Below are 15,197 nucleotides of genomic sequence, written 5' to 3' on the forward strand. Positions count from 1 at the left end.
ATTATTGTCCAAATGCTCCTTGAACTCTGCCAGTCTTGGTGCTGTGACCACTTCTGTGGGGAACCTGTTCCAGTGCCCAGCCACCCTCTGGGGGAAGAACCTCTTTCTAATCTCCAACCTAAACCTCCCCTGACACAACTTCAGGCCATTCCCTTGGGTCCTGTTACTGGTCACCACAGAGAAGAGATCAGTGCCTGCACCTCCTCTTACCCTCATGAGGAAGTTTTAGACTGCAGTGAGGTCTCCCCTCAGTCTCTTCCAGGCTGAACAGACCACGTGCCCTCAGCCGCTTCTCCTACGACTTCTCCTCAAGGCCCTTCACCATCTTCATTGCCCTCCTTTGGACACTCTCCAATAGCTTAGTATCTTTCTTATATTGTGGCACCCAAAACTGCACACAATGTTCAAGGTGAGGCTGCCCCAGTGCAGAGCAGAGCGGGACAATCCCCTCCCTTGACTGACTGGCAATGCTTTGCCTGATGCCCCCCAGGACATGGTTGTCCCTCCTGGCTGCCAGGGCACTGCTGACTCAGATTCAACTTGCCATCAGCCAGATCCCTTTCCATGGCACTGCTTTCCAGCATCTCATTCCCCAGACTGACTGTATATCTGAGGTTGGCCCATCCCAGGTGCCAAATATGGCATTTGCCTTTTTTGAACTTCATATGGTTGGTGGTTGCCCAGTCCTCTAATTTGTCTCTCTGCAGGGCCTCCCTGCCTTCGAGGGAGTCAACAGCTCCTCACAGTTTCATGTTGTCTGCAAACTTGCTTAGTATCCCCTCCAGTCCAAGTCATTTATGAAGATGTTGAAGAGCATAGGGCCCCAGATGGAGCCCTGTGGAGCCCCAGTAGTGACAGGTCACCAGTCTGATATTACCCCATTTACTATCACCCTCTGTGCTCGACCCGTGAGCCAATTGCTCACCCAGCCCAAGTTGTGTTTATCCAGCTGTGTGCTGGACAGTTTGTCCAGAAGGATCCTGTGGGAGACAATACCAAAAGCTTTACTGAAATCCAAAAAGATTACATCAACTGGCTTTCCTTGATCAACTGGGTGGGTTTCCTTGTCATAAAAAGAAAACAGGTTTGATAAGCAGGACTTTCCTCTCATGAAACCATGCTGGCTGTGACCAATGACTGTGTTGTCCTGTAGGTGTTGAGCTTCTAGGATAATCTTCTCCATAACTTTACCAGGCACTGAAGTGAGACTGACAGGTCCTCCTTCTTGCCCTTCTTGAAAATCAGGAAAATGTTCACCAGCTTCCAGTCATCTGGGACGTCTCCAGATTGCCAAGACAGCTCAAAAATCATCCAGAGAGGTTTGTGAAGACATCAGCAGGTCTTTGAGGCCCTATCAGGCCCTATAGATTTGTAGGGATCCAGCTGGAGCAGCAGATCCCACACGATTTCAGGGAGTTGATCATCATCGCAGTCATGGTCCTCCAGCTCAGGGCACTGAGACCCTCTTGGTCCATCATCCATGTTGAAGAGAGAGGCAAAGAAAGTATTAAACACCTCTGCCTTGTCTCTGTCCCTGTTTGTGTGGGGACCATCCTCATCCTGTAACAGTGATGATATTTCTATACTCCCTTTTGCAATTAACATACTTGGAAAAATCTCTTTCTATTGTCTCCCACGTTTCTGGCAGCTTCAACTCCAGTTTAGCTTTGGCTGCATGAATTTTCTACCTACAGTGGCAAACAGCATCTCTGCATTCTTCCAATGTCCCCTGACCTTGCTTCCACTGGGCATACACCTTCCTTTTTTGCCTTATTTCTGAGAGAAGATCCTGTCTCAGCCAAGCTGGCCTTCTGCCTCACCTGCTTGACTTCTGACATTTGGGAATTGCTGCTCCTGTGCTCTTAGGGAGTGATGTTTAAAAAGTGACCAGCACTGATGGAAACCAGCACCCACAAAAACGTTTTCTCAGGGGACTTCACTCTGTAATTCCCTGAGCAGCCTGAAGTCTGCTCTCCTCATGTCCACAGTTGAGGTTTTGCTGGCACTTCTCCTCCTGTCAGCAGATCTTTTAAACTCAATTGCTTCACAGTCGCTGTGGCCAAGATGGCACCAATCTCCACTTTGCTCACGAGATCTTCTCTGTAGACAAGCAGCAGATCAAGGAGAGCATCTTCCCAAGTTGGCTCCCTTATAGAACCTGTTCCATAAAGTCATCCAGGTTTTTCAGGAACCTTCTGGCCCAGACTGCACCAGCTTTGTGATGCTTTGATGCTTCCAGTTGTTTCTGGCAAGCTGAAGTCCCCTGTAGGAACAAGGGCAGTTGACTTAGTTCCTCAAAGAATAATTCACCAGTGTGCTGGGAGGTCTATAGCAGACTCCCACAGTGACATCTGCATTATTTGTTTGTCCCTGGATTCTCACCCAGAGACTCTCCACTGTGCCATTGCCAGCTGTGAACTCCACACATCCTAACCCTTCTGTTACACACAGTGCCACCCCTCTGCCTCTTCTGCCCTGCCTATCCCTTCTGAAGAGCCTGTAAACGTCCAACAGGGCATTCCAGTCACAGGTCTCATCCCACCAGGTTTCCCTTATGTCAATGATGTCAAGTCTCTGGGACTGGGACAAAGCTTCAAGCTCCTCTGGTTCACTCCTCATGCTGCGTGCATTGGTGCAGAAACATTTCAGGTGTGGGATATTGTAGCCAACAGCTCATGAAGCAGATTGACAGATCCCATTAATGCCCATTTCCTGAAGTTTGGCACACCATCCCATTGCTCATCACCGGCAAGTCTGGTGTTTCCCCCTTCCCAGCTAGTTTAAAGCTCTATCAATGAGCCCCACTAACTCCTGTGCTAGAACTCATTTTCCTCTCTGAGATAGGTGCATCCCATCAGGTGTCAGTAGGCCAGGTGTTGAATAGATCATCCCATGGTCAAAAAATCCAGAATTTTTCCCAGTACACCAGCCTCAGAACCATGCATGGACCTGATAGATCTGCCTATTCCTATCAGTACTATTCGTCATTACCAGAAGAATCAAGGAAATCACTACCTATGCTCCTGATCTCCCTGCCAATCATCCCAGGGCCCTAAAGTCTCTTCTGACTGCCCTTGGCCTTCTCTTTGTTATTTTGTCACTGCCGCTTTGAAAAACCAATAGTGGGTGGTAATCAGGGGGCCTTATTAGACTGGAGAGTTTTCCAGTGATGTCCTTTATTCGAGCCCCTGGAAGACAGCAGACTTCCTGGTGAGTTGGGTCCAGACTGTGTAGCAGGCCCTCTGTTCTCCTTAGAAAGGAGTCTCCTATTACAACTTTCTTTTCCTTTTAACAGAGGAGGTCTTGATGCAGGTATTTATGCATGTAATAGTGATGATATGTGAAATGAAAACTTTATTGTAAAATACTCTTTCTACTACATGTTACTCTTCTGGAGAGATTTCTTTCATTTAGTTATGATAAAGACAGCCAGACGCCATCCAGACTTGTTTGTTTCACTATTTATATTATCGATCAATTGTACATGCATAGGCAAGCCAATATGCTCCATGTGTCTATGTATGTTCTCAGATTTCATTATTCTCAGTCACCATTCCTGTTAGTGCAAGAGGTCTTGCATTATTTTGAAGGGCCATTTCATATTCAGCACAGTTTGGCCAGAGTCCCACATGAGCTCTCAGGTCTCCAGCTCAGATGAAAATATTTATGTTCTTAGTGACAGAATTGCTAGGAGGTTATGAAAGGCACTGAAAAATCTAACCATTGCAATGCTTTCAAGGAAGGAGCTGGTGCCCTTGGATCACACACTGAGGAGACTGTGAAATTAGTTGGTGATGTCAGTGCTGAGCTCCAGTTAAGGGAATAAGTGTCAGCATTGCAAAAGTACCTCCACTACTGCAGTCCCTGGCAGTAGGAGAAGGACCCTTTGGACAGCACAGACACTTGGTCCTTTTGCTTCTGACAGAGGTGAGGTCTGAGAAGGCAGGGGGCAACAACAGCATTTGTGGTATGGCTACTACAGAGCTGTTTCCATTTTGAGGTTAACAAAAATGGCACCTTTACAGTCACTAGAAAAAAAAAGGGGGGGATACTTGCTCTGAACTTCTGTTTTTCCTTCTCCCTCTCTTTCCCCAAATTTTTATGTGTATTTTTTCCAGTAATACCATTTTTGTTCCTGCAGTCTCACAGTTGAATAAGGAGGAGCAATCTTTTATTAGTGTTTTCCCACCATGAGGTATCACATTTGATATATTTCAGTTGCATTTCATGTTTTATGTTCCACGTGTCCTTGTTGGATCGCCATATTGTAAGAAATTCTATACATTATACATGTATAATATACGTGTGTACACATATATGTAGTTTATTCTGTTTGTTCCAGTTCACTTCAGTAATTGAAGATATAGTCAAAATTTCATAGCAAGGGTGGAGGAATTAATTTCCTGCCCGTAGGAGTATAAAAAAACCTAATAGAATGGGAAGCAACAGGGAAAGAGTTATAGAAATAAAGTCAGTTCTTAACAGAAAGTAATTTCTAAAGGCCCAGATTTTCCTCAACAGCTTTTAGCCTAGAATATTTTAGCCTGACTTTGGTGACAGTTCATATAAAATCATTCCTGTAGGGATCTGAGGAGAAGCGAAATGAGAGCAGTTTGGTGAAGATGTTTCAGGCTAATGGCCACAAATCAGCTGTGCTGATACATTGGATAAAGACTAACATAACAAGAGTGTAGGTTTGGTAAAAGCCAGTTCTCAGGTTCCCCTTTTAACTGTTTTAAAGGACCTTCTCAGTTTCTCTCTTGGCTAAGGAAGATGTTAGGAAGTTCCATTTTGTTTTGCATTTCTGTGAATTCTGACCCGTTCTGGGTATTTTATTTTTATGTGTACAACTGGCCATTCCTTTCCTCTAACCTGGAGTAATCTCAGGCACAGAAGAACAGAGCCAGGTGAATGTGGAATGACAAATTAGTTGCAATTGTAAATATCTGCTGAGAGGTGGGAAATAATGCTTCAACAGCAGCTCTGCATTTTTACAGTATACTGTATATATTTATACAGTATACAGTATATATTTTATACAGTCTCTTACTGGAAAATAAATAATATTATTATTATATGATTATGAGGCATGTTTCAGAATGATGATTTGAGTGTTTTGCGGCTTAATGAAATCTGACTTTTTCTTCTAAATACTACCTTAATCATGTTACTCTTCATGGCTTTAATCTACCAGATGTTCATTTTTATTAAAATAGAACAGGCTCAACATTGGGCCTAGGTCCAGATATTCTGAGGATTTCAACTTTCTGCCCCAGATTTTCACAAAATTCCCTTGAAAGTATAGAATCTTCCAGGTTCCCACTTTGTACCATTTAACATTGTTATTTCTAAATTTTGTACAATGATACGTATACTTACAATCTGCTATTATGTTTTAACGCAAGACAGAAAGAGGAGAAGAATACATTTTGCATTTGCAAGAAGATTGAAACAGTAGCAGTAAGAATGTTTCCTGGAATGGCCACAACAGTATTCAAACCAAAGACTCTTCAGCACTACTATTATTTATCGTATGTTTGTCTACAGAGGAGGTCAGTGTGAAGCAAGGTAGATGGGAATTTCCAGCTGCATATTGCTTTTGTGTGATTCCATTTTTTTTTTATTCCTTCTTGAAAGATTTTTCTTTTAATGTGTCTAATAGCATTTGAGGTTAAATAGGATTGTTGGAGTTAGTTTAGGATCCTGTTGATCTCTTCTGTTTTCTGCTGGGACTCCTGGGAGTTTGTATTTTTCCATTGCACAACCTGATAATTACCACAGTAGGACTGATTAATATTTTTCAAAGAATCCAGGCCAGTTTCATGTATTGGCTTTGGGCTTTGGGCATTTTGCAATGAAGAGCCATGACATCTTTGATAAGCGGTAGCAAGCATTTCTTTATCTAATTATATGATTTAATGCAAACATCATTTGCCCTCCAAAGCAAAAGGCAGAGTCAGTGCATGGAAAGGGGTTGCATTTAGTGTGACAAAGCAAGAGGTAAATGACAAGGAGTTTGTAATCACAGGAGTGATGAACCCCAAACATTTGGTAGAGTATCAGCAAGCAAGAATAAGTTAATATGGGAAGCAATCCAGTTTAATGCCATTTAGATGTCACTTGATTTTGTACAAACATATCCCAGCAGACAATAGTAAAGCAGGATGATAGTGAAATACTTTTGCCTCCAGATGTTTTATCTGGCTTACTTGGAATTTCCCTTCTCAGATATTTTCTTGGCAAGTATGAGTATGCTTTGGGTATTGAGTAATTGCTTCCTGTGTCATATCCTAAAATGCTCTGTCTTTGTGGATAAAGTGGCTGTAGTCAGGACATGCTTCATTATAGGAATAAAGGCACGGTGAAAATAATTTGAAATACTTTGGTGCAGTGTATGGAAACTGCAATACTTAAAAGAGACACTATTTCTCAACACTGGCTCTCCACTCTGGATATCAGTTGCTTTTTTTAAGCAATCATTAAGAACCTGAAGCACTTACCCTGAACTTCACTTCTATACGCCTTTCCATTGTTAAGGTATGCTTTACTGTGAGTGGCATGTGAGTCAAGATTTAGAATCATAGCATATCTCTCATCAAGTTCAACTTCTTGCCCGTCACGGGAGTTCCTCCTTACCTAAAACTAAACCATATGACTCAGAGCATTGTTCAAATGCTTCTTGAACTTGAACAGGCTTGGTATTGTGATCGCTTCTCTAGGAGTCTGTTCCTGGATAGACCACCCTCTCGGTGAAGAACTGTTTGCCTGATGTCCACTCTGAACTTCCCCCGATGCAGCTTCGTTACACTTCCTTATGTCCTACTGCTGGCCACCAGAGAGAGGAGATCAGTGCTTCCCCCTGTGCTGACCCCACTGCCCTCATTTGTAAGCTTAGGATCAGTTCGTCTAATCAGTTCTTGTTTTTAAAACTAAAAAAGCAGCTTTCAAAACCAATATAAATTATTCCCATTCCTGCCTTTGACATCCTTGAGCAAATATACCATTCTTTGGCTTTCACTTTGTTACCTTTTTTATCTTGTGTTAATTTTCTCCTGTATTATAAATTACATTTATTTCCCTTTGTCTTTTTCCCAATGGAGTCAGCATGGAAATATATGATTGCATTTTTTTTCCTCTTTGTAGACAGAGGGGGAGGAATGGCTCTTTTCTGTGGGGGTGAAAAAAGTAAAATTATTTAAACTTCTAGGAAATACATTCTAATTACAAGATTTTCCAGCCTGAGGACTTCAAATGGTTTGCTGTGACATTTGCTCTTTTGCACTATTCCTCTTTTACTTCAAATCAAGGCAGAAAAGGTGCATGAATGTATTTTAAATTTGGAACTTTCTGTCCAGGAGAAGGAAAACCAGGGAGAGATAAAGAAGTGCCTGTTAATATAATTCAATCCTTATCTTGTAATCTGACACGAACAAAACCTTGTTGATTCTTCACAATAAATGATTGATCTAAAAAAGATTCTAGTGAGATTTCATATTTAAAAAATACAGTGAAGAGGCAAACTGTCGCAAAATGCTTCAGAACAGCATCCCAATTGGAATTACCTGTTTTGCTGTTGGAATTTTGTGCAGAAACATCTTCCTCTGCTGCCAGTTGTTGAATCTGTATTTGTCAGGGTTCCCTGCAGGCTCTTAGGATGCTTGCCATCACACTTAAGAATGTATTTTTCAGAATTACAGAATCCACTGCTTTTGTAGCCTTTGCATTTCTCCATGGCACTCAACCATCTGTGACTCAAGACCAGGATTCATGGTTAATCTTTCTAGTGTGTTTGGCAGGAAGAGTTGTCAGATACTTGCTTGTGTGACAGTCCTTGTCAATAGATTTTTAATCAAGGGATCAGCAAATGAAAGCAAGTGACAGGACCACTGCAATTTCAGGCTATCAAAGGCTGCATTGCAGACAGCAACTTTCATATTTGTCAGTAGGGAAGCATTCATGGCCAGGCTTCGCAAACAAGGATTTGGGAAGGACTCTACCCACATTTGCTGCAAGCGTGTTGGTGGCTGTAAGGCCAACGTGAGATAGACATGTCTGGTTGCAAAAGGCACAGCAGAAAGACTCCTTAGGTGGTATCGACAAGACACGGTTCTTTCTGCGTTGTCTTTTCTCCTTGAGAGTGATCCTGCGTTTGTTCTCAAAGGAAGCAGCAGCGTTATAGATGGTGTGTCTCCAGACCTCCTGATTGGAGGCCAGAGTAGACCAGTTCTGTTGATCAATACGGCCAAGGCTGAGATGTTGTTTCAGGGAGTCCTTGTATCTTCTCTTTGGGGCTCCTCTCTTGCAGCAGCCGGTGGCAAGTTCACCATAAAGCAGGATCTTAGGGAGGCAGTTGTCCTTCATCCTGGAGACGTGTCCTGCTTAGCACAGCTGTGTTCTCAGCAACATGGCCTCAATACTTGTGACTGCTGCTTGCTCTAGAACAGATGTATTGGTCACACAATCTGACCAGTGGATGTTTAGGATTGTACAGAGACAGCGTTGATGGAAGCGTTCTAGGAGACGCAGGTGGTGGCGGTAGATGACTCATGATTCAGATCCGTATAAGAGAGTAGACAGCACTATGGCTCTGTAAACACTGATCTTGGTACTTTTCTTCAGGTGTTTATTTCACCAGACTCTTTTATGGAGTTTTCTGAAAGCTCTTTGCTTTTGCTAACCTGTTGTCTATCTCCCCGTCAATCTTACCATCCGAGGAGATGAGGCTGCCTAGGTAATTAAACTGCTGGACTGATTTGAGCTCTGATTTGCCAATGGTGGTATGGGGATGATGGAAGACTTCCTGAGGTGCAGGTTGATAGATGACTTCTGTCTTCCTCAAGCTGACTTCCAGCCCAAAAAGCTCAGCAGCCTCAGCAAAGCAGGATGTTAAACGCTGCAGAGCTACTTCTGTGTGGGCAATGAGGGCATCGTGGTCCAGCAGGTCCTGGACAAGATAATTTAAGGGTTTAGTACGGGCCTTCAGTCACCTTAGGTTGAAAAGGCTTCCATCAGTACAGTATCAAACGTAGATACCATCTTCTTCATCAAGGTCTGCTGTGGCCCTTTGGAGCATCATGCTGAAGAAGATTGTGAATAGAGTTGGTGCAAGAACGCAGCCTTGTTTCACACTATTGGTTATTAGAAAGGACTCAGAAAGTGAGGGAAGCATTACCACAGTTACAATTAGAGATCCAACTAAATAATGAGGAGCTGGCCTGACACCCATTAGAAGCATCCATTTGTGTAACTGTTAAGGTTTTTGCTTTTTAAAAAAGTAGTATTCATGTCAAGACTGTCCAAATAGGTCTCTTTCTGAAAGAAGACTGAAGGCATGCTGTCGTTTTGAAGCTGCAGTTCCTAAAAGTGCTGTGTCAGGCACAGAGAGAGACAGTGCCTCCTAACTTCTTTGGATTTCTTTTTAGGAGACTGTACACTTCTCTTTAAAAAAAAAAAAAAAAACACAGAAAATTTGAATAAGACAGAAAAGAATAAGGTAGACAAGATCCCAAGAAGTAAATTAGGGTTTGCACCAAGGCAGTGCTGGTAAGTTTTGCTTGGAAGATAATTCTGGGGCATGTACCTTTAGTGAAAGGAGCCCTAGTGTTTTTCATGTGGGACTTGGATACATGTCTGTGGTCAGGGTATGCATATTTGCTTATGCTACTCTGTGCCACTGAGGCACTGGTACCCCTTTAAATCATTTATGGATTCATCCTTTTGAAAAATACAGATAAAAACCATGTATTGTCAGAGGTTCTCAAAAATAAATATGGAGGTTTGATTTTTAAAAAAAGTATAAAACCACCCAATTTTGCTTTTCAGAAAAAGATATGTAGATGTTAAGGGCAATCTGCATTTTTAGGTATCGCTGTATTCAATTCCTTGTTTGTTTTCAGATGCTGCTTCTCCTTCGTACTGCAGAAAAGCTGTGTTAGTACTCAACATTCTTTCTTCCCTTTGTACAACAAAACTTTTATGATATTTCCTCTGCTGCTTAGCTAGGGTTAGTTATCTTCAAATGCACCTCACTGGGATGGAAAACCTTGTCTCTGGCTCTGAATATAGATGATCATCTTACTCCCACTCCTGTCAATCATTACATGTGCTTTATACAATATCTTTTTTTCCAATAAACCCATAGCACTTTACTGTCAGAAAGCGTGAGGAACAGAGAGGTTAGGTGTTGTACTGACTGCCACAGAGTGAATTCGTCCGAACATAAAACTAGAAATGCTATGGTTTGACTGTCAGTTTTGTATTGTGAGGACTGGTTTAGAGAATACTATTCCTTTCTTTTCTGATAACCATCTTTTTATGGTTTAAAAGCTGGTTCTCCCACAGGTACCTGTCTGTGATCAAGACCTGGTTTTCAGTAGCATGTTACAGATTGATTTTATATTACTTTCGGGAATGAGAAGGCTACATAAGGTGCTTGCTAGAATAGGGGTATTTCTCATGGATTTTTAGCCCCTTTTGTGCTTGTGATTAGAGCGATGTATTTTGAGAGTAGGTGGAAATTAGCAATATTCCATTCTGTAGGAATTCATGCGTTATTTATTTTTTAACTCTTTGGTGAGAATTGTCTGTGTGAATGTTATACTGAAGGGTATTATATCTATGAAAAAAATACTAAAATATTGCGTACTCTGTAGCTGCATGTCTGATATTGGTTCTCAGCAAGAGCAGGAGATCATAGGTCTCAACTAGACCTATGAGCTTGCTCATGTAAGGAAAGGAAACTAGGAGTAGAGCAACCTGTCTGCATTCTGCAAATGTGGTGTCAACAGCAGGCAGTGTTACCTGTACAGATCCCCTCAGCCTTGGTGTGAGCTTTGCAGTTTCTGTTGCTTTAAATTGGCCACCAGCTAAACGCACAATATGCTGTTTACCACAGCTCCAAAACAGTATTGAGAGGCAGAAGAGGACAGTAGTCCCTACGGGACTTCAGTGGAGTCATCTGGTCACTCTCATACTCTTTGTCTGTTAGTGGGTGGTACAAGGTAACAGATTGAGAGTTTAGAAATATCAGAATCATTGACTTGTGGGGTCTTAGGCCTCAAGTATAGGGTTGTGATCTGAATATTGTGGCTACTGCGTAACAAATGGCTGAAAATCCTTGGGGCCTGAGGAGCAGTAAGGAAAATAAAAAGCAGCCAAATTTAGTGAAATTATAATTTTTCCTTCCTCCTGATTTGTGAAAAACACCTCTCTGAAACTGAAAAACTGTGCTAAGCTGTGGCTGACAGTCATATTTTTGGTCCACAAAGAAGTCACTGGTGGAAAATACAGACATTTTCTAGAGAAAGTACAATTATCACTGAGAGAAGCTTTAGAGAGAGGCCACTGAAAAGAAACTCTATCACAAGAACATGATTAAGGAGGGGAATGACTTGAGCAAGAGATAAAGGAAAAGAAAGCAAACAGAATTTGCAAGGAGATGAATGCACTACTTCTGCTTTTTGTGCTTTTTTTTTTTCAATGTCCATCTTCGTTCTAGTTCATCATAGCCAGCCATGTTTAGCTGTCAATTTGAGGGGCTAGCCCGACAGGTTATTTGCAAGTCAGTAGCACGGGCATAATGATTGTAACATCCTTGTCATTCTGCTGTGCCGGTGGGGGCAGCAGGAAAAAATGTTAACTGACAGAGAAAAAATGGTGCAGTGGGAAGAGTGGGAACAGCTGAAGCAGTCTGAGGTTAAATCTGAAATCATAGTTTCCCCTGTAAACATTGGAAGGTTCTTTTCCCTTCCTGAAATACAGAAATTTTCCATCTGACTTAAATTTTGTAAAGCTTAGGAGGAAGCAGGCGCTTCTAACCTGGTCATTCAGGCATATATCAAAGGCAGATCTTGTCTTTGTCATTGAGAGCAGGAGCTTCAATTTGAATTTCTCCTTTTGCAGAAGGCCCTGAATACCATAATTGTAGACACTTACACAGTAACAGTAGAAAGCACATCCCCATCCACCCAGCAAATCATATTCCAGTATTTATCATGCACCTTGGGGACTCTATTCACATTTGTAAAGCCCTGTAGTGACAGGAGAGGGTCAAAACGGCAGCTGAAAGGTGCACTGGAAGCTGCAGACCCAACCCTGCGTACAGGCAGTTCAGGACATTGGTTGCCTGAGACTGACCCTGGAGATGACAGTCAGCAGCATCCTGAATGACCAAGTAGCCTTTTTAGAAAAGACAACGCAGAAAGAATTGCATCTTGCAGATACCACCTAAGGAGTCCTTCTGCTGTGCCTTTTGCAACCGGACTTGTCTATCTCGCGTTGGCCTTTTTGGCAACCAGGGTGCTTGTAGCAAATGTGGGTAGAGTCCTTCCCAAATCTTTGTTTACAAAGCCTAGCCGTGATGATGATGGGGACACTAGCATCATCTTTATTGTTTCAGTGTTGCATGTCTGGCAACAATAAGCAGACTGATGAGCCCACTGGCTGCAACAGACAAACTCTAAAACAGAAAGCAGACTTGAGGTAGGGTGTGTGGCATGAAACTGCCAAAAGCAGCACTGCAAACTCTCTGGTTTAAGATATGTGGGCTCATCACACAGGTACATGTTTGTTCTGCCCTTTAGAAACAAAAAGAGATTATTGATTTTCTGCAACCAGAAAAGAGAACATTTTTTTAGGAAACCCCCGTTTTTAGCCACAAGCTGTCATGTGCAGATATTAATAACTTTGAAGCATTTCTTTTAACATAGACCCTTGTCTAGGCCCCGTGGCCAGGAATGATGTATTTTCTCTTGAAAGGCACTGCTTGATGAAAGGTCAGATGTAAAAAATGCATCCCTGCAGCCTCAGTGGTAAGAATGCCTGGAAATAATTGTGAAGGCCAGTAGAGCCTGATCACCTCCAACAATTTTGCTGCAAAGTAGTTCTGCTTAAGAAGGTCAGTTCTTCCACACCACCCTCACACTTCAAACTAGGTCTTCCTTCCGCTTCCATCTGCTCCCCCAGAACTGTCAGGGACCAAGCATATCTTTATGTTTTTTCTGGCAGAGGCAGTTTTCTGACAAAGGTGCACACATGTTCCAAACTGGTTTGAATCCATATTTAGCTGAATTCCCATTCTGCTTTAGGGTTACATTACCTTTATTCTAGCACCACAGCACCCTCAAATATTCCATAAATTTATTAACTTAAAAATCCCTATCTTTGAGATCCTTAATCTGCTTTCATATATATATATATATATGTATGTATATACATATGTGTGTATATATATGTGTGTGTGTGTATATGTGTGTGTGTGTATATATATGTGTGTGTATATATATATATGACAATTCTAATTTGAAATATCACCAAGTGAACATATCTAGCAAATCCACAGAGTGACAGGCTGCTTAACCCTGTTTCAGCTAAAACCGTCAGGAAAGGAATAGACTTGGTCCTCTTTAAACTGCTGCCAATCTTCCTACAGCATTGAAGCTGAGAGCACATTTACTGTATCTTCATCAGTTCATCTGGTATCACATAAAGCTGTTAACTGTTTTACAGTAATCTGAAAAGAAAATGCAGTATGGATTTTATTTTTTGGGGCCTTTTTGTTTAATTTCTTTAGAACTCAGCCCACATTCAGTTCTATCTGGCAACAGAACTGGTCATTTCTGGAAATCCCACTCATGTGATTCCCTTTACTGACTGAGGTCTTTGTTTTCCTGATCTGTGACTGAATGCCACACCATCCTGTTCATCATCAGAAAGGTATGAGTTCAATGAGGCAGACAGTAAAAAAGGAACTAGTGCCCAGTGACGTGTCACCAGCCAGGCCAGCTCTGCTTGCAGTGGTGTGCTTGGCCTCCTGTGAGTTTGGCTCCTGCACTGGGAGAGCCTGAGCTCTGCTGCACAAATAATCCTTTCTCTTAGGCAAAATACTGGCAAGGGGCAGGATGTCTCTGAAGTAAAATGATCCTAGGCAAGGAAGGAAAGACGAAAGCAAGGAGACGTGGTTTAGGGGACCCTGGCTGGTACCTCTCAGTCTTGAACATATCAGCAAGTGACCTGCCCCCACACCCACAAGTCAGTGTAATTCACAGCCACAAAACAGACAAGGAACCAGCTTGTGCCTCCTCGGGTGTTTCTGTGTCAGAGCCAGGGCCTGAAGGGGCCCTGCTTCGGGCTGCAGAGCACCCCTGGGCCAGGTGCTCTGTAGGTAAATTCACCTCCATCTCACCCCTACTTGTACAGACCGCTTCCAGGTTGCATTACAGTCATCTGCCTTTGCTGCCATGTGTGCAGCTGAGCCAGTCTGTCCCATATCTCCTGGCTCACCTCTACCTGAACATTTCTTATGGCTCGTCATCTGCTGTCATCTGCTCTGGTTCCTCCTGTGGCACCTTTCCCTTGTGATTTCTAGGAGCAAAAATCTAACATAGAAAACACAGTGTAGGAAACACTTGAGTGTTCCCTCCTGGAATAGTTCTGCAGACCCAGGGGGAGGCTGTGGCTGCAGAATAGGAGCTGTGTGCTGTTGGCTCAGGATATTTGAGTTTGTGTTAGGGGTGTGCTTGGAGCTTCCACATGTGGGTCTGGCGTGACAGCCTCCTCATCTCAGCGAGAGAGGTCTGTGCTGGGATCCCACAAACAACCCCCACTGCTCCCACCCCACTTCCTAAGCTATTGTGATGTGAGCACCTGGCCTGGGTATGCAGAGGGGTGCAGCACCATGCTGGATGCTGGAGTCGCAAGGTGAGCACCCAGACTTGCAATGGCAGTCCCTCCCCACATCTCCCGCCTGTGCTCAGCGCTCTGCAGCACTGCCTCCCACCCTGACCTGGGCCGAGCACAGGAGCCCTTTGCACGACCTGGAGCTGCCATGATGGGATGTGTGGTACAAGACACTAGCAGCTGCTCATATGCACCAGGATGAGGGCACTGGCACAGTACCTGGCCATAGGAGAGGAGGAAAATTAGGTCAAGGAAAAGTCAGCAAGGTGCTTTTTCAGCTAAGAGGACGGAGGAAGAACACCATATTTTTCATTTTCTTTTTTCTCTTCTGCGAGCCATCCACCCAAAGCAAACAATATGGAAATCAGCTTAATTCCTTGTCATGCCAGGTTGTGGAAGAGGGTGCAGCTTTCCTTCTGACAGAGGGGCACTCACCAGCACCAGCACTTTCATACAGTAAAAGCCACAAGACCTGGAGCTCCTAGCACAGCGACCCGGGGATGAGGAGCAAGGGGTACATC

This window comes from Pipra filicauda, unplaced genomic scaffold (assembly GCF_003945595.2).
Source record: "Pipra filicauda isolate LSUMZ 115617 unplaced genomic scaffold, ASM394559v2 scaffold71_size5581439_pilon, whole genome shotgun sequence".
Classification (NCBI taxonomy): Eukaryota; Metazoa; Chordata; class Aves; order Passeriformes; family Pipridae; genus Pipra; species Pipra filicauda.